Here is a 17749-nt window from a genome sequence, read left to right as displayed (position 1 = left end):
GCACAGAGTCTTAACCACTGGGCCGCCAGGGAACTCCCCCGAACTGTTTTCGGAGGACCTACAGGGTTCTCTGAAGTCTTCAGGGACTGCTTCAAGATCTAGGTCAAGGGGCTTCCCTGGTGGCGCAGTGGTTGAGAATCTGCCTGCCAATGCAGGGGACATGGGTTCGGGCCCTGGTCTGGGAAGATCCCACATGCCGCTGAGCAGCTAGGCCCGTGAGCCACAACTACTGAGCCTGCGCATCTGGAGCTTGTGCTCCGCAACAAGAGAGGCCGCGACAGTGAGAGGCCCGCACACCGCGATGAAGAGTGGCCCCCACTTGCCGCAACTAGAGAAAGCCCACGCACAGAAACGAAGACCCAACACGCCAAAAATAAATAAATAAATAAATAAACAAACCCAAAGTTAAAAAAAAAAAAAAAGTTGGTGTGTTAAGGTGCTCAGTTACGAATAATTATTAAAAAAAAAAAAAAAAGATCTAGGTCAAGGGTAGGAAACTTCTTTCCTGGGTTCAAGCAAACCCCCCTCCCCACTTTTCTCTGTTTGATGCAATAGGGCTTCACCTAAAGATTCATTTTTAAAAGGGGTTACATAGCTTAAATTTTTTTTTTTTTTTTTTTTTTTTTTAAATTTCGTGGTTCTATTTTTTTTTTTTAAGGATTTTCTTATTTATTTATTTATTTATTTATTTATTTATTTTTGGCTGTGTTGGGTCTTCGGTTCGTGCGAGGGCTTTCTCCAGTTGCGGCAAGCGGGGGCCACTCTTCATCGCGGTGCGGGGACCGCTCTTCATCGCGGTGCGCGGGCCTTTCTCTATCGCGGCCCCTCCCGTCGCGGGGCACAGGCTCCAGACGCGCAGGCTCAGCAATTGTGGCTCACGGGCCCAGCTGCTCCGTGGCATGTGGGATCTTCCCAGACCAGGGCTCGAACCCGTGTCCCCTGCATTAGCAGGCAGATTCTCAACCACTGCGCCACCAGGGAAGCCCTTAAATTTTTTTTTAAAAAGCATTCTAAGTCACTATATCCTATAACCTATACCCCTCAGAAAGGTTATGTCCCAAGATCCAACGGCAAGTTTGTGGCAGGCGTGGCTCAAGAACTCAGATCTTCTGATGGCTCAGTCTAGAACTCATTCTACTCCACCACATACAGTCCCCCAGCTGCCCCAGGACATGTGCACCACCGGGGCACCATTTGCAGGATGGCAGCACGAGACTTGGGTGATAGCGTCTTCAGCAAAGACCTTTCCTTGATCTGAAGCTGCTTCCCAATTCCAAAAAGTACACGGTACTCTGCTGAATGCCAAGATTAGATTTTACATGCAAGATCACTTCAAAGGCTAAATTTAAATTATTCTACTTTATTATACAGCAAGTCTTCTGTGAAAGCTTATTTCATCCACTCTCTCTTGGAAGGAGATTATAGTCATGCTCCGTTGCTTTAAGCACATACCATTTCCCCAGCGATTAGGTAACTGAATCCACTGCATTTATTGGGCTTGGTTCCTGCCAGCACCAGGAAGATGGGGAAAAAATGCAAATGCCAATGTTTCCCAAAGTTAAAAGTACACCACCACACACTCTTTTTATCAGGTCTTGCTTCTCCTCTTTGATCAGCCGTCAGAAACTATCTTCCCTCGGCAGTCAGGACTGGGCAGCGTCAGGGCACACTCTCTGCCAATGACAGGTGGTAATAGAGAGGGTGCGAGCCCCAGCCCCGGCAGGCGGCCCTGCCTCTGATAATGGCCAAAGCACTGAGGTGATAACCGTTCGTAAACACTCCGACAGCCGCTGACTCCATACATCAGCAAAGAGGGCCAGATAATCCTGAGCTCTCCTGACCAGACAAAGGCCCTTGGCCAGCCCGCTGGGATTTCTATGTGTGGCAAGGGTCACTCCTGGCTCCTGAATGTCATCAGCCAAGTTTGGCTTTGATTTATCTCTTGCCTCACTGGAGGGTAGATTCCTGGTGCCAGGGTAATGGGTAGCGTCTATAAATGCGTCTCCCCAAGAAGAGGCCCACCTTGGGAGTCGGTTGCTGGGGATCAGCTTGTCAGGTCGGACTCAGGGACGGGGAGCTGCCCTATACCACCTTCTCTCTCCATCAGGTAGGGTCAGGCGGTGGGTCTGGGGAGCCAGGCGCTGGGCAGTGGGGGAGAGGTGCTCTGAGGTCAGCCCTCTAAGGGCCTGGGCTGTGCTAGTGATGCCCTGGGGCCCACACTCAACCGGCATCAGCCACGACTCAAAGGTGCCCAGTCCCCAAGGACACACAAGGACTGAAGACACACAGTGGACTGTTGATTGCAGTGCCCACTCACTAAGTGATGTGAGGCGAGTCCCTCCACCTCCTTTTTCCATCTCTGAGGTAGTAACTCTTTGCCCCGTCTCAAAGGAGGGAAGAGATTAAGTGAGGTTCCTGCCGGGAGTCTGAGTTTTCCTCTACCGCCCCACTCTTAGTTGACAAGATCAAGAGCTACAGCACCAGTGTTCCTGGTCTGCCTGGGGTCTGCCTGGCAAGTCTATGCTTAGTAATTTCCAGAAGAGGAGATCAACAATAAAACGTGGGCACTCCTCCTCCCCGTGCGCTCAGGGCCGGGGCGGCAACTTTTTTTTAAAATTTTTATGGACAGAGATGTCCCAGAGCCTGGAGAAGGGAAGAGAATGATCGTTCCTTTTCTCACTTCACAGGAGCAGGGTGCCTGCCTCTAGAAAGGCGCTCAGTCAAGGATTGTACATACTGTGTTTAGAGGTCAGGGCAGGTAAGCTGACAGCAGGGCCAAGAGGAGTATCAGAAGCCAAAGCAGGAAGAAAATGAAACAATCCAGCAAGATGTTATAGCAAGAAGCATGCAGGTAAGGGGCCCGGTCCATGAGAGAGGGTAAAGGCCAGAGGAGTATGCAATATTTTAAGGGACAAAGTGACACTATACAGGAGAAAAGGATCATGAGCTAGTGTTATAGTGGAGAATGGAAACAGAAATACAGGCTCTAACACATATTACTTGTATGCGTATAGCTCTGGGCAAGCCCTTTACCTTTCTGAGCCTCTGATTCCTCATCCGTAAAAATGGAAAAACAATACAATCTCATAGGGGTGTTATGGGGTTTGCATTAGATAAATAGCATATAGTGAGTGCTCTGCACATAAGGGGTATGCTCGTGTATATGTTAATAATAACAAATATGTACAACTTTATACCACTTGAAGTATCATCGTAAATGTTGACTATCACAGTGATCCTGAGAGGCAAGATGGGTACCACTCCAACTTATGGGAGAGGAGCTGGAAGCTCAGAGAGATTCAGTGGCTTGCTCAAAGTCTCTAAGTGACAGATCTGGAACACAAGCTCCTAACTCTTATCTTGGAGCTCATTCTATCAGCTGCATCTGCAGTGGAGAACTGTTACAGGGAGAAATCACCTCTATCTTTCCTAACTTGTTCTGAGAACTCCCGTCACCTTCAACCACGGCCTTTTAAAAATCTTTCCCACACCCAAACAGCCCAAGTTTCTTGGAGTATCCTGGTAACGCCGATGAGTCATCCTGTTGGATGGCACACAGGAGAAAAGAAAAATTGACAGAAGATCTAATCTGTTCTCTCTTAGCAGGGGTACTGCGAGGAAGCTGTGAGTAGGAGGCTGGGGATACAAAAAGTGCTCAGCAAAGGAGCATTTGATCATTTCGACAGTCCTGAGAGGTCACAGAGAGCAGGCCATCAGTGGTCCCGCTTATAGTGCTAGAGGGGGTCCCAGCAGAGGCCCAGCAATGCCCCCTTCCTGTCCATCCTTCCTGCCAGTGCAGATGAGGGCAGCAAAGGAGCTCACGGGGTCTCCTCGTCTTGGAGTGAGAAAAGGGCTGCAGGTGTGTGCGTGTGCCAGCAGGGGCTGGGGTTAGAGGCCGAGCCCTTGGAGAGTGAGGTCACCTCTGGGCTCTTAGGCAACTGCACATCTTGTCAGCGTGATCGGCACCGCTATCATTCATCTGGCCAGCCTAGGGACACTCCATCAGATGGGCTGGCCCTTTGAGCCCCATTATGGGGGAAAGGGTCAGTTTCAAGGGGGAGAAGACATTTAGTGCAGGCTGCTTGCAAAGCACAAAGTATACGTACTTAGCAACAAAGATCTTTAGCTGAAGCAATGCTCTGCTCTTTACCAAGCCCTCTCACGTTTATGATTTCGGTTAACTCACACATTCATCAAATATGGATTAGTGTCCACTGTGATATGAGTCAAGCCCCGTGCGGAGGGATGGGAATACAAAGTGAGCAAGAAAAAAAAAAAAAAAAAAAAAGCTCAAGGTCCACAAAATTCTGGGAAGCAGCAATGATCACCATTTTACAGATCTGCATTTTTCTGAGACTGAGGGAGGTGAGACAACTTAAGGTCACCGGTCCTAAGTGCGACAGTCCTCCCGTGATGCTCCCTGGAGACCCCTTCCTTCAGGGCTGCCTCCCACCCCGCTATTCTCTGAATATATTTTCTAAGATTCAGTTCAGGTCTCACTGGCTCAACGAAACCTTGTTATAATGATAATCTAAGTTATCATGAGCACTCTTCTACAAAGTCTGACTGTACACAAAATTCTTCACCTCTTGGGGTGAAGCTGGTGAAAGCTATAAACTTACCCCCAAAATGTGTATTGGCAAACATGAAATGATATAAGCAGTTTCAGGGTGCTGAGGGATGCCTCTGAAGCCCATCCTCAGATCCCAGGTTAGTGAGATCGGTCCCCTGGTGTTCTTCCCACACTGCCTTACATGATTCTCATGATCTGCTCTTCAACCTAGTTTAGAAGCTGCTTGAGGGCATGGATTCCTCCACAAGCCATAAGTCTGTAATAAGCACCAGACTTTGTGCATTGTGCTTGCTCCAAACATGTTTATTGACTGATTATGAACATCTGAGAAATTTTTTTTTTTTTTTTTTTTTTTTTAACATCTGAGAAATTTGACAGTCACTCTGGAGTCAATACCCTTTGGGTGTATTGTCCCAGAGACTAAACATCTAGGGCCAGGATTGGGAGGAGGAGATGGAGGCAAGCAGAAAAAGGAGCTAAAATTAAATAAGAGGAAGGAGAAAAATTGTAAGTGAGCGGAAAACAATGTTGCAGTATCATTCTACTACCCTCTGGATGCTTATTTTACAGGTGAGATTCTGGGAATTGGAAGAACCCAAACAATCTGCCTTGGATGACACAGAGAGCCAGGTTCATACAGGTGAGCTTCCCAAACCCTACTTCTCAGCTTGGCATCCTGCGTTACACTCTCTCCCCAGAGGAGAAATGGGTCAGGTTCTCGGGTTTCACAAATGCATTAGAGGCATGCCATGACAGCTGGTGAGCCAGCAAGCTCCAGGGGGATGTGAGTGGCACACGTGCTCTGTCTTTTGTGCACCACTGTCAAGGGGCAGGGAAGCCCAGCGGTGGAGGCAGCATGGGGGAGGTGGGATGTTCCTCTGAGCTGATAGTGTCTCATCACACCCTCGCTATTTAGGAGATTGTGGCTCAGCCTCCGCTTTGCATCCATTAGATTCAGCCCAGGGTTTGGATGTTGATGAGAGCCTGTTGATCAGATTTCCAGCCACCAGGGAGGCCAGGTACCAAGAGCAAAACTTGTCATTAACCAATGCTCTTCAAAACATAAGCCTTCCTGGGTGAGAGTGTGTGATGATAATGATGTCCATGATAATTAAGAAATAAATGATCCCAGGCATGATGAGAGCGGCCATTGGAGAGTGTCCCCACCTGATCCCAAACTAGGGCACCAAACTGAGCTTGAGACTGGTGCTTTCTCTGTGCTTATATGAACAGGTTGGTTCATATAAGCACAGGCTGAGGACATGAGCTTTGTGGTTATTAGATGCGGCCACAGGCATGTTTCACTATCTCAACATGTGCTATGTCATGGCTAACAGACATGGGAGAGGGAGGCTGAGAGCATATGAGGACCCCGTCTGTCCCTCTCAGTCCTTTACGTTGGTTCCCAAGATAACCGTAACCCACATCCAAAGACGCAGTACAGAGCAAAGAGGCCTAGACCCCAGCAATCTTTTATGACTCCGACTATCTAATGCTCACCAAACTTGTGACCGTGTACCATGTTTGTCCCATAGTCATCCGTTTGGCTGCGGGGTTTAGATTTGGCGGTTAGGTCATTAAAGGATCTACTATTCCAGTTCAGAAGTAAACTTAGCAATAGAAGGGAAAGGTACCCGCAAAGTACAAAAACACCCTTAGCTAATGGTGGCAAGCCAGGAGATGCTGGCGAGCCAGATGTGGTGATGGTACATCTGTCCTCACAGGCCCTCGGGGCCACTAGTGGGAAGGAATTAGTCACTGTTCATCAGAGGTCCATGAACAGACTGCCGTGTGGGGCATGTCAAAGGCGCCTGAGACAGGGAAGAGGGATTCAACAGTAACTGAGACACTAAGAATTTCTGTGCTATTTAAAATAGTCATTTTGACAACAATTTTAACTGTAACATATGATCACAACTCATACTTTAAAGCTTAGGATATAGATTACAAATCCAGACATCCAGGCTACAATTGGAATTCTCCCATTAACTTTTCTGGTTACTCTAGGTCTTAATTTCCCCACTTACCACATGGAGAATAAATGAGCAGCTCTCATTTAAGGGGTTTGCTAATATTTTCAATGTAATGAACAGTAATACACTAACAGAGTAATGGTGACATGATGTCTGAGGTTCCTAGGGTATCCAAGGGTACCAAATTTCATTTTCTATGAACCAGTTCCATAATCAAGCAGCCACCCTGTAAAGGAGTCTTGGCTGGAAGAAGCAAGCAAGGATTCTCCCGTGGAGACTTTGGTGGAAGCGTGATGCTGCTGACACCTTGATTTTGAACTTCTGGCCCCCAGAAATATGAGAGAATACATTTCTGTTGTTCTAAGTTACCAAGTTTGTAGTAATTTGTTACGGCAGCCCTAGGAAAATGATACACCTATAAAACAGGGAAATGAATGTTTGCCTTCCAGGGCTGTCATGAGCATCTGATCAGGTAGTACATGAAAGAGTGCTTTGTAAAACTGAACGGGGCCACTCCAACATAGGGGACTACCCCAGGGCTCTGTGAGCAGCTCTTCTTAGGGGCAGTGGGATTCTGTGAAAGGCTTAGAAGGTGAGTAGGGACACCTCTAGGCCAGAAGACAAGCAGCTGGAGGAGGATACTGGGTGGGGAACAGTCACATAAGCTCCCAGTCTGGGCAACTCCATCATGAAAGCTGAGTGGTTCTGTGTCATCACATAGCCAGAGCCTTTGATAGGGAGTTACAGCATCTACATTGGGTATGTATCCCCTTCTTCTCTGAGGATGACTGCAGAGGGCCCAAGAGAGCAGGGGAGGTGGTCTCTTAGCTCTGAGGTCAGGTCCCTCACATGCCCTGATCTCCCCACATCAGAGGGTGGGGATAGGACATTTCTGTTCCCTAAATTCTTTAATGAATAAACAGAATCGTACTCAACACAAGTAAGGATGAAATGAAATAGACTGTTGCTAATGGGAATATTATTGGTATAAACTATCTAAAGGGCAATTTGGCAATATGTATAAAGAGCCTTTTAAAAACATAAAAGGCCACTTCTAGAAACCTAACCCAACCTAACCCTAATCTAAGACGCCAACAACCTTCATGCATAAAGATGCTCACTGCCACTTGAATGCAGCCTTACAATAGGGTATTTGTTAAGTAAATTATGCTTCATCGTGGCAGTAGAATATTAGGTAGTCTTGAAAAACGTTACTTATAACAGGAGAAATTCTATAAGAGATGATGTTAAATTATTTGGGATTAACAGACATACACTATTTTATATAAAATAGATAAACAACAAGGACCTACTGTATAGCACAGGGAACTCTACTCAATATCTTGTAATAACCTACAACGGAAGAGAATCTGAAAAAGAATACATATGTATATATAAAAATATGTAAATTTATATACACATAAATATATATATATAAAACTGAATCACTTTGCTGTACGCCTGAAACATTGTAAACCAGCTATACTTCAATTTTTTAAAAAAATAAAACAAAATTGTACAGTTAGTATTACTGAACAATGTAAAGAAAGCATAAAAAAAAAACATTTTAAAAGAGTCATGAGAAAATATTAACCATGGTTGCCTCTGGGCAGTTGGGTTATATGGAACTCTTCTGTTACTTTAAACCTTTCTATATGTTTCTTATAACTTCCGTAATCAGCATAAAGCAAGCCAACAAATACTAAGAAAAAATTGGAGAGAAAAAAATGCCTATGGCAGAAACACTCATGCTGGGACCTGGATCACAGGTGAGCCTGTGAAAAGCACTGGAAGGGAAGCCCTGACTCTGCTGAGTTGACTCGCTTGCCAAGCCCTGTGCTTGACTCAGCCGGGGCAGGTGAGCCCGTGGCTCTAGGGCCCACGTTTGACTTTTCTCCCAGTGGCCGTGGTTGGCTGCATGCAATGTTGACCCACCCCTGTGTACATCTGGCATATTTCTTACTAATTCATATCAGGAATGTGCACCAACTTGTGTGTGAAAAATGGCAGAAACAATTCCACCTCTGTACAAATTTCATACATCAGATCAGAAAGGGCAGGTAGAGCAAGTCTGGAAGGAGTCGATTTTTACATCAAGTCCCTTTACCTGTCACCTTTGTCCCCACCCTGCCCTGCCCCCCACACTCCCACTATCCTTTGGATAAACAGGACACAGCTTCCTAGGAGACACCCTTCCATGACTGTCAAGGAAGGTCTGAGCCCCTCACACATCATTAGGAGGTCACTGAGCAGGGCCCTTCCTTTTGCCTGGGAGCCCAAGAAATCAGTCATCACTGCAGGTCCCAGGGGAGTTACCACTGGCTTCACACTCAGACCAGACCTGAAGATGCCTCAAACAGCAGAGCTTTCTGAGTCAGGTGGACACGGGCATTTCCCAGACAGGATCCCAGAGACCCTTTCCTCCTCTGCTTGAAACGTGGCACAATCAAGATCTCTCCCCTTCTAGGTGAGAAGAGAAGAATCATTTTGCAGCTAGGCTAACCATTCAGGATGCTTGGCCTGCTTCTGAGGGTGGAGAGGAAGTTTACACACAGCCCTCTGTCATAGGATTCCTATGGTAAGGCTCAGAAGACACTGCAAGACAAACAGTATCCTCGGAAACCTAACAACTCCTTGAATGGAAAAATGTCATGGAACTGTATCTCTCAAGACAGGTAAGCACACAAACTAGGTTTTCCAGGACAGTCCCGATTCCACATAATTAGTTCTGTGATCAGAGCAGATATCAGGAAAGGCAAGAGAACGGACATTTGTCGAGTGTCTATTTTGTGCCAGGCATAGCCACTTCACGTGCATTACCTCATAGGAATCACCCCAACAAGTCTGATGTTGGTATCAATATTCCCATTTTACAGATCAAGAAACTGAGGCAGAGAGACATAACATTTTTGCTCAAGATGACAGTACCAAGGGTATGGTCAGGATTCTGATTCTAGGTTCATCTGCCTCCAAAGCCTGTACTTTCCCCATGAAAATCCAGGCTTAATTTTGATTTTGAAAATATGGCTGCAGGACCAGGAAGGGGGTTTTCAGCTCAGTCTTCCCAGTCTTGAATTATAAAGTGGTTCTTGCCATTCAGCTGTGGTGGGGTGGGGGCAGCAACCCAACTAAAACCCTGTGTTTGTCTTGAAAGAGATTACAGTGCTCCACAAATAAGCCAAATTTGAGGCTCTCAACTGAGGAGAACTTTGAAGTCTGAAACCTGGGGCTAAGATGTCCTCTGTTTTTATTAATTAAAGAAGATGTTTCAAAACCATCAGATTTATCACGACCGGATTTCAGATGTGAAACCCAGTATACACACAGATGAGCATAGCTTGCCCTTCTGGGTTATTTTTGCTCCTGCCTGAGGATTTGCATTTCCTCAGATGAGACCACTCTGCTTCCCGGGCTGGCTGAGGTGAACGGAGGCCCAACTTTGCAGGCCTGGGCCCTGTTGGCCTCAGGAGTTTTCAAAGGCCAGAGAGGGATGGGTGGGCAAAGTGGGTCCTGCTGCCATTCGCTCCTCTAAGCAGTGGCTTTGGGGAAAGGGAGGGACCCACCCTGTGCTGAAGGAGGGTCCTGGATGTGCGTGTGGGCCCCAGAGCTGACTGGTTTGATACCCTGCCCATTTCTGGTTTTATTAGTCTGGTAGTCCCCTAACTCTGTGGCCTTGACAATGGCGCCCCCAGCTTGGGCAACAGGCATTTCCATTTGTAATGTGTGGTCAGCCTTCTACCAATCTCTGCCACCAAAACCCATCAGTACTCACTCCACGGGGTAAACCTGAACCAGATTTTCCGCCGCAGGCATCTTGGGATGAAGATCTGGGCCTGGCCTGCCACTCTGACGTGGGGTCTATTATATAACAGGATCTGTACTTTCCAGGCCCTTCCAAAGAAGTTGCTCGGCAGAGACTTGGCCTCAGTGCCCGCGAGGAGCGAGATGAAAACCAGCACAGTTTGGACAGTGCGGGACCCCCACTGGAGCTGGGGTGCCTGGGGATGCTTTCCATCGGGCGTGGAGGTTGAGGTGGGTGGAGGACAGCCCACACTAGGGAAGGTGGGGGGCGGGGAGGTCTGAGCACAGAAATGAAAGCAAGGATGTTCCTCACGTGGGGCTGTGAGTCAACTCCACTGGAGCAGGAAGTCTCTCATGAAGAATAACAACTCACATAATTTCACAGAATCACTGCATATTTTCACACAGTTATTTCACTTTGATTCTAGGATCACAGCAATTTGTACCGTAGGCAGGACAGACACTGTCGACTCCATTTTACAGATGAGGATACTGAGGGTCAGGGAGGGTCTATGACTTGCCTCAGTCACATTAGTTTCTTGCCTCACAGGGTAGCTGTGGAACCATCTGTGAAGGTCCTCAGTGAATAGACCAACACACTTCAGAAATATCATCATGGCTGCCTGCGGTGGGCACAGAAGTGGCATCAAAGCGTGGACTGGTGATCCACCTTGCTGAAAGCTTGGCTAGTGCTTTGCTTGGGTCCCTTGTCCTACAGGGACCTCCTTGACTTCTGGCCTCATTTCCTGGCCTGGCAGCCCATGGGGGAGGGGGTGGGGCTCAGCTTGGTATCACTTGAATTTATCACACAAGGTGTGTTTGGGGCTTGTTCTGCACCTGAAACAGTGGGGTGCCCGGGAACTGTCATTTCCTGCCTTGACATGTCCAAGTATTTGTTTAGCCCTGGCTGGTGGCATTGACTAGCAGCCCAGGCATGGAAACAAAGGCGGATGTAGGGAAAAGTTGAGCCGCTGCAGGAACACACACGGGAGAGCACTGAGGCGTAGAAACCTTCACAATGAAAATAATCCCTTACACTCACACTGCCTTACCCTTTACAAGGTGCTTTCACAGGCCTTTCTCCCCTTAATCCTCACAACACCCCTAGGGAGGAAGGCAAGGCAACTATTACTAGTCCCCATTTCACAGCTGACGAAATAAGTGCAGGGAGTTAAGTGGGGGGCAGAGCGTAGACCAGGGAACCCCATCCTGTGCTCCACACCTGTGCTACTCAAAGTGCGGGCCCCCAACCAGCAGCAGCAGGAAGCCCGTTAGAAATGGAGGCTCTCAGGCCCCACCCGAGACATGAATGAATCAGGATCTGCGTTGAAGTCGGAACCCCAGGGGATCCGTGTGCACAATAAAGCTGGAGACTGCTGCTGACACCGCCCGCCCCTCCCCTTGTCCTGTCCCACCAAACATTCTTAGAGTATATCTGCTTCTATCTACTCATTTCAAGACAAGGAAATTGGTCCAGGGAGGGGACGGGTCCTGGCCCCTGACGGCAGCAGGAATAGACAGAACCTTGATCTTGCAAATCAGTCCTGGGTCCCTTACATCCAGCTGACATTCAACTGGTATCTCCTTTGCCTTTCCATCCCCCTCCACACCCCACAGTTCAACCCTCAGACCACCCTCATCTGCCAGTCACTCAGCCTCTCCCCTTGGTTCCAGCCTTGTGCTAAGTGTTGACACAAGTTCTAAGGCCCGGGGTTAACCCTCTATGAAAGCAAACAGAGAAGTTCATACCTCGTGCTAAGTCTAGGAGCCGAGTAGAGAAGTGTGTGTGTGGGGGTGGTGGTGGGGAGGGCCAATGCTTGGGTTGTCTCTGCCCTTTCCCCTCCAGCCTTCTTGCCTATAGGAGAAGGCTGGGGAACTCTTGCTTGCCTGTGAAGGAGATTCTGCTTAGGCTTTGTAAAATGCCCACTTCATTAGTTAAGTGTGAAAATGTCCAAAAAACTGTGTTAATCTGCTTATGATTTCCCCTCCACTCACTGGTCACACTCTGTGCCAAGTCTGGCACCTGGGTAGTGATTCGTATGCCGTGGCTGGAGCTTGGGGCCAGGATTTCCCCTCCTTTTCCTCTGCTTCTACTCCACTGGGGCCAATCAGGATGTTATTCATTTCCCTAGTTGAGAAGCAAGTTCAAAAAGGCCAGCAGAGCCTCCTCTACCCCTTCCCTGTGTAAGCAATGCCAATCCCTCCCACGAGGAGGAAGCGACATATTTTGTTTCTGCTACACTCACGCAAGGAGCAGGTTTACAGAGTTAGCCCAGAATGAGTGTGCCCGTGTGTTTGCTGAAACCTATCTTTTTATCTTTGGACCTGGGGTACACAGTGAATTAGAGGAAGGGCAGAGCCATCCATAAGGAGAGAGAGAGAGAGAGAGAGAGAGAGAGAGAGAGAGAAAAGCCAAGGCGCCAAGAGGCCCTTAGGAGGGGCCTGGACACCTCCTGTTACCATGTCAGACAGACACGGCCCTGTCATCTAACCTTGAGTTAGAGCTAACAGCTGAACGGAAGAATGAATTTCTCATTGTGCTTCATTTGAGTTTTAGAAATGCCTCCAGGGTAGAAAAGTTACTAGCATAGCTTTCTCATATGTCTCAGACTGTTAAAAAAAAAAAAGGTAAATAAATAAAAACCAAGTCATCTTTCTTATACAAATACCTACCAAACAACTCAATGAACTTGCAAACCCACCAAAACCCTCCCGGGCAAGTCATTAATGAAGAGGCCTGGCTATGAGCTCTATCATCATCTTCTAATGTAGGAGGTGACTCTCTTGTTCTCAAGAGCCAAGATGGGTGGTGGTACATCATAGACTGGGTGAACCATCCCTCCTCCTCCTACCCCTGCCCGCGGTGTCTATCGTCAAGGCCCGAGTTGCTTGTACCCTTTGAATCTAGCTACAATCTCTTCTCTTCACCTTATATCTTATTTTTAAAAGCATTGTGAGATGGGGCTGGGGGTCAGATCCTTTGGACAGACAAGGTGCTTACAAGGTCAACGAATTCTGCTGGTAGAAAGAGTACGTGGGTAAGAGTGGGAAACTAAGTATTAGCTTTGGCTCTGGTCTGTTCTGTGTGACCTTGTGCAGGTCACTCAGCCTCCAGGCACGTCAGTTTTCTCTACTGGAAAAGAGCAATAATAATAATAATGCTAGCTATTCTGGCTAGTTATTCGTAATTCTCAAAGTTATGTGAAGATTCAAATGACAAGGTACGAGATAGAACCTTCAAGATTACAATGTGTAATCTGCCTGCAAAGTACTGATTTTGCCCTGAGAAGCCAGATGGCCTTAGGCTGGTGCTTTCACCACTTCCCTCCAGCTCCTCTGAGACGTAGTAAGGAGGATGTCTAAACGGTGTGGCTTCCTGTGGCATGGGAACATCCACATAGCTTAGCTCGCTGCTCATTTCTAAACCGGGAATGTGAAAGTCACCAGTAACGTCTCTACTGTAGCTTTCATGTTGCACAAGATCCTCCACTGCTGCCCTCCAGGATCAAACGGGCTCCCCCTGAAGTTGTTCTGATGTCCCAGAGATACCTGAGAGCCAAGAGCCTGCAGCACAGATCTTGCCACATAATAGGTGCCCAGTAAATATTTATTGAATGAATGGATGAAAGAAGAAGACTTCGTTATCTTTCAGTCTGAAGTATGTACGTGTCATGGGTATGAAGGGAGCTCCTAAGGGCATTTCTCAGCCACCCTCCTACCTCCAGGCAGTATCAGTCTTTCATTTTAAACTAACTCCAAAAAAGAAGAGGTCCTCACGCTCCTTAGAGGGACACTCCCGAGTTCTCTACCTCAGCAGGTACCTTCTGCCTGCAATATTAGCATAAGTCTAATGAATATCTCTATTTATCCTGGAAAGATAATGTCCCAAAGCCAATTGCTTAGGAAAAGATGATCTATCTTGACTATTCATTAAAGACAATGTTTGAATTTTATAGATTTGCAATTTCACACAAGGGGTGCAGGCCCTCTGAACAACTTCTATGCCTAATAAATACTTGTGGTAGAGTCAAAGGTCTTATTTACAAAGACGCTCCTGAGAATAGATGTTTTAAACATACTTCACGAATTTCACTGCTGGGACATTGAGCAGTCTTAGTTCCTAAACATATAAATGAGGAGAGTCAGCTCCTGCCATGGCAGTAACTTTAAAATGTCTCCTTTGTCTACATGTGGTGTCTCTTCCAAACTACTTTAATAGTCAGCTTTTTAACATATGGTTTTTTTTTTTTTTTTTTTAACGTTGGATTACATTCAGTTCCATTATTCCACAAAGTGGAGTAGGCAATCAGACTGTCTACACCAGAGGGCAGTGAGGATATTCCAGTCTAAATGCTTTCGGAGAAGGAGCGCTAGATCAATTATCTGTCTAAATGCAGGATTTCCATTGGATTCCCGAATACTCAGACAGTTGTTCAGAAACTCTCCATTAGATCAGTGGGTTAGCATTTCCATTTCCACACATTTGAGGAGTTCCACCAGCCACAGTGGCTCATAACTAACTATAGGGGTTCTCCAGAACCTTAGGTCAGAATTTGTGTGTAGAAATTGTGGGAGGGTGGAGGTGTGGCTGGAGGAGTCACAAAGAGCCCCCAGGTTATGATGGAAGAACCTTCGGTCTGGAGCACCATTCTCAGACTTCCCTAATAAGAAGAATCACCAGGGTGCTTATTGAAAAACAGATTCTCAGGCCTGTCTCCAAGATGTCCTAATAATGGAGTGGTTCTGGGATAGCGTCTGATTCTCACCTGGGAATTTTGGGAGCCATGGCTCTAGAGCAGCCGGTGCTCAAATCCAGTCTTAAGAATCTCTCAAGATTGAAAAAGCAGGTGACTGTCCCCCCATGACCGTGGTAGCTCAGTTACAACCATGTGGCAACTCAAGATGCTATAAAGGAAAGCTGACTGCGTCGGGAAGTTGCAGACTGCTCCCATTCTTTCTCCGTTTCCTCTGATTTCCCTCCTCCCCCTCTGACCACCCCCAAAGTCTCTCCCAAGGCCTTGCTCAGTTCCGTCTGCTCCTCAAATTTTGGTGCTTCTAAGGGTTTCACCCTTAACCCTCTTCTCTTCTTTCTCTGCACACTGTGCCTGGGTGAGCTTATCAGCTCTTAGTCACAACTATCACGGACATGCGACTGACTTCCAAACTGCACTTCTAACTTGGTTCTCTCTTGGCCTCCAGGGCCATTTGTGTCAGACCAGACATGCTCCCCAGGCACCTCCAAGTCATGTCCAAAACCAATCCATTACCTTACAGCTCCAAAATGTGTTCGTCCTTCTCTAGTCCCTAAACCAATGGCCACACTGCCTTCTTGGTGCCCTCTGCCAGACCCCTCCTTTCCCTCATCCCATTCCCAGAGCCAGCTGGTCAGGAAGTCCGGTAGATCTGACTTCTTAAACTCTTTTTTTAAAAAAAAAATAATAAATAATAAATAAATTAATTATTTATTTGGCTGCACCGCATGGCTTGCGGGATCTTGGTTCCCTGACCAGGGATTGAACCCGGGCCCCAACAGCAAAAGCACCGAGTCCTCACCACTGGACCGCCAGGGAATTCCCTTCTTAAACCCTCTTGACTCTGTCCCCTACTCCATAGCCACTGAGTTCAGTTCTCACAGGGTAATTCCAACAACTTGACACTGGTCTTCCTGCTCCTCAGTAGATCTTCCCTTCTTTTCATTCCTCTTAGTGCCACCAGAGTGATCTTCTCTACAATGCCAATCTGAACATCTGCCTCATCTAGCCTCAGGATAAAGCCCAATGTCCTTAGCGCCACTGTCATCACCTGGCCCTGGCCAGCTCTCCACACTCTACACACCACACCCGCCCTGGCGCTTTGCCCTCTGCGCCACTGAATCTGCGGCTCCCTCTGCCTGGGATGTTCTTCTTCCCTGGCTAAGTCCTATTTATCCTTGAAGACTCAGATCCGCTGGGGAGCCTGGCACTCTCCTTCTGGGGCTGATTTAGGTTTTCCAGCAGGCACCACACCACCCTGGGCTTCCCTTCCCGAGAGCCCCCGTGTAGTCAATTCCACAACAGACCCTTACTGGGGGTCTATTACGGTCCAGCTACTGTGCTGAGTGCTGGGAGTTTTGGTAAAGGGGACAGACTACAAAAAAGAACAATAAAGTATTTTCTGGTCTATCTTCTCACTAGACTGTACATTCCTGGAGGGCAGCATCTGCTTCTTCTTCTTCTTTTTTTTTTGGCTGCGTTGGGTCTTCATTGCGGCGCACGGGCTTTCTCTAGTTGCGGCATGCGGGCTTCTTACTGCAGTGGCTTCTCTTGTTGCGGAGCACGGGCTCTAGGCGCGCGGGCTTCAGTAGTTGTGGCACGCGGGCTTCAGTAGTTGTGGTTCACGGGCTCTAGAGTGCAGGCTCAGTAGTTGTGGCGCACGGGCTTAGTTGCTCGGCGGCGTGTGGGGTCTTCCCGGACCAGGGCTCGAACCCGTGTCCCCTGCGTTGGCAGGCGGATTCTTAACCCTTGCGCCACCAGGGAAGCCCATTCTTTTCAAAAAAGATCTCTGTATCCTAAATGCACAGCACAGTGCCTCAGTTCCTGGCACCCAGCAGGAAGGAAAGAGGGAGGGAAGAAACTGAGGTTGTTTAACCTGGAGAAGAGGTTCAGAGAGCTGCGATTCTAGAACTCAAACATGTGAAGAGCAGTTTTACAGAAAAGGGAATAGACGTGTGTGTGTGTGTGTGTGCGTCTCACCAGGGGGCAAAACAGGACACAGAGGGAGAAGGCAACATGCTGGCATGTCTCAGAGCAACACGAGAAGAGGTGCCAGCTGACAGCACAAGCTGCCGCCTGCAGCCGACACGACACGCGGCTCGACCCCAGCCTGAGCTCCTCCGGGAAGCCTTCCTGGAGTCACCTGGCCGGGAGTGGTCCTCCTGCTGCATCCCCACAGCGCACGCACACCCTCAGTGGGGGGACTGTGGTCACGTGAGCTGTTTCCTTGTCTTTCAACTTAGCACTGTGAGTGTTTTGTCTTATTTTTTGTATTCAGAGCCCAACAGAGGTAGGATGGGAAATGGTGAAAGGCTCAGACTTGTAGGGCCCTTCTTCTGTCATTTATGACAGTTGTATAAGTTGGGTAACTTAGTTACCTCTCCTGGTTCAATGTATACATCTATAAAATGGGGATAATTAAAAATAGTAAGGCTTAAACAAACGTGCCTCATACACAATAAATGCTTAAAGGGACCACTATCCCACCGACTGTCACAACGACCCTGCGTTATTCTGCTCTTCTGAGAAGTTCTTCTGTTTCAGAAAGAAGCTGAGGTATAAAGACACTCTGTATTAGGCCACAGAGCTGGACCTCGGGGCCAGGATTTGAGACATCTCATATAGTATTCCTTTCAGGCATTAAAAAAACA

At 47.7% G+C, this 17749-nt stretch overlaps 1 protein-coding gene and 1 long non-coding RNA gene across 5 annotated transcripts in view; one reads left to right on the top strand and one right to left on the bottom strand.

Annotated features, from left to right (window-relative positions):
• Positions 1-11748, top strand: part of LOC103016752 (uncharacterized) — a 42597-nt gene extending 30849 nt beyond the window's left edge. The window contains exons 2-5 of the long non-coding RNA XR_451756.2: positions 5144-5213; positions 9014-9221; positions 10435-10578; positions 10898-11748. This is a non-coding gene — a long non-coding RNA (uncharacterized LOC103016752). The remainder of the gene's footprint in view (positions 1-5143; positions 5214-9013; positions 9222-10434; positions 10579-10897) is intronic.
• The window catches only part of BCAS3 (BCAS3 microtubule associated cell migration factor), a 577971-nt gene that overhangs the window by 24124 nt on the left and 536098 nt on the right, over positions 1-17749 (bottom strand). The window lies entirely within an intron of this gene.

This window comes from Balaenoptera acutorostrata, chromosome 20 (assembly GCF_949987535.1).
Source record: "Balaenoptera acutorostrata chromosome 20, mBalAcu1.1, whole genome shotgun sequence".
NCBI classification, from domain to species: Eukaryota; Metazoa; Chordata; class Mammalia; order Artiodactyla; family Balaenopteridae; genus Balaenoptera; species Balaenoptera acutorostrata.
This window is presented reverse-complemented; position numbering and strand designations above follow the sequence as displayed.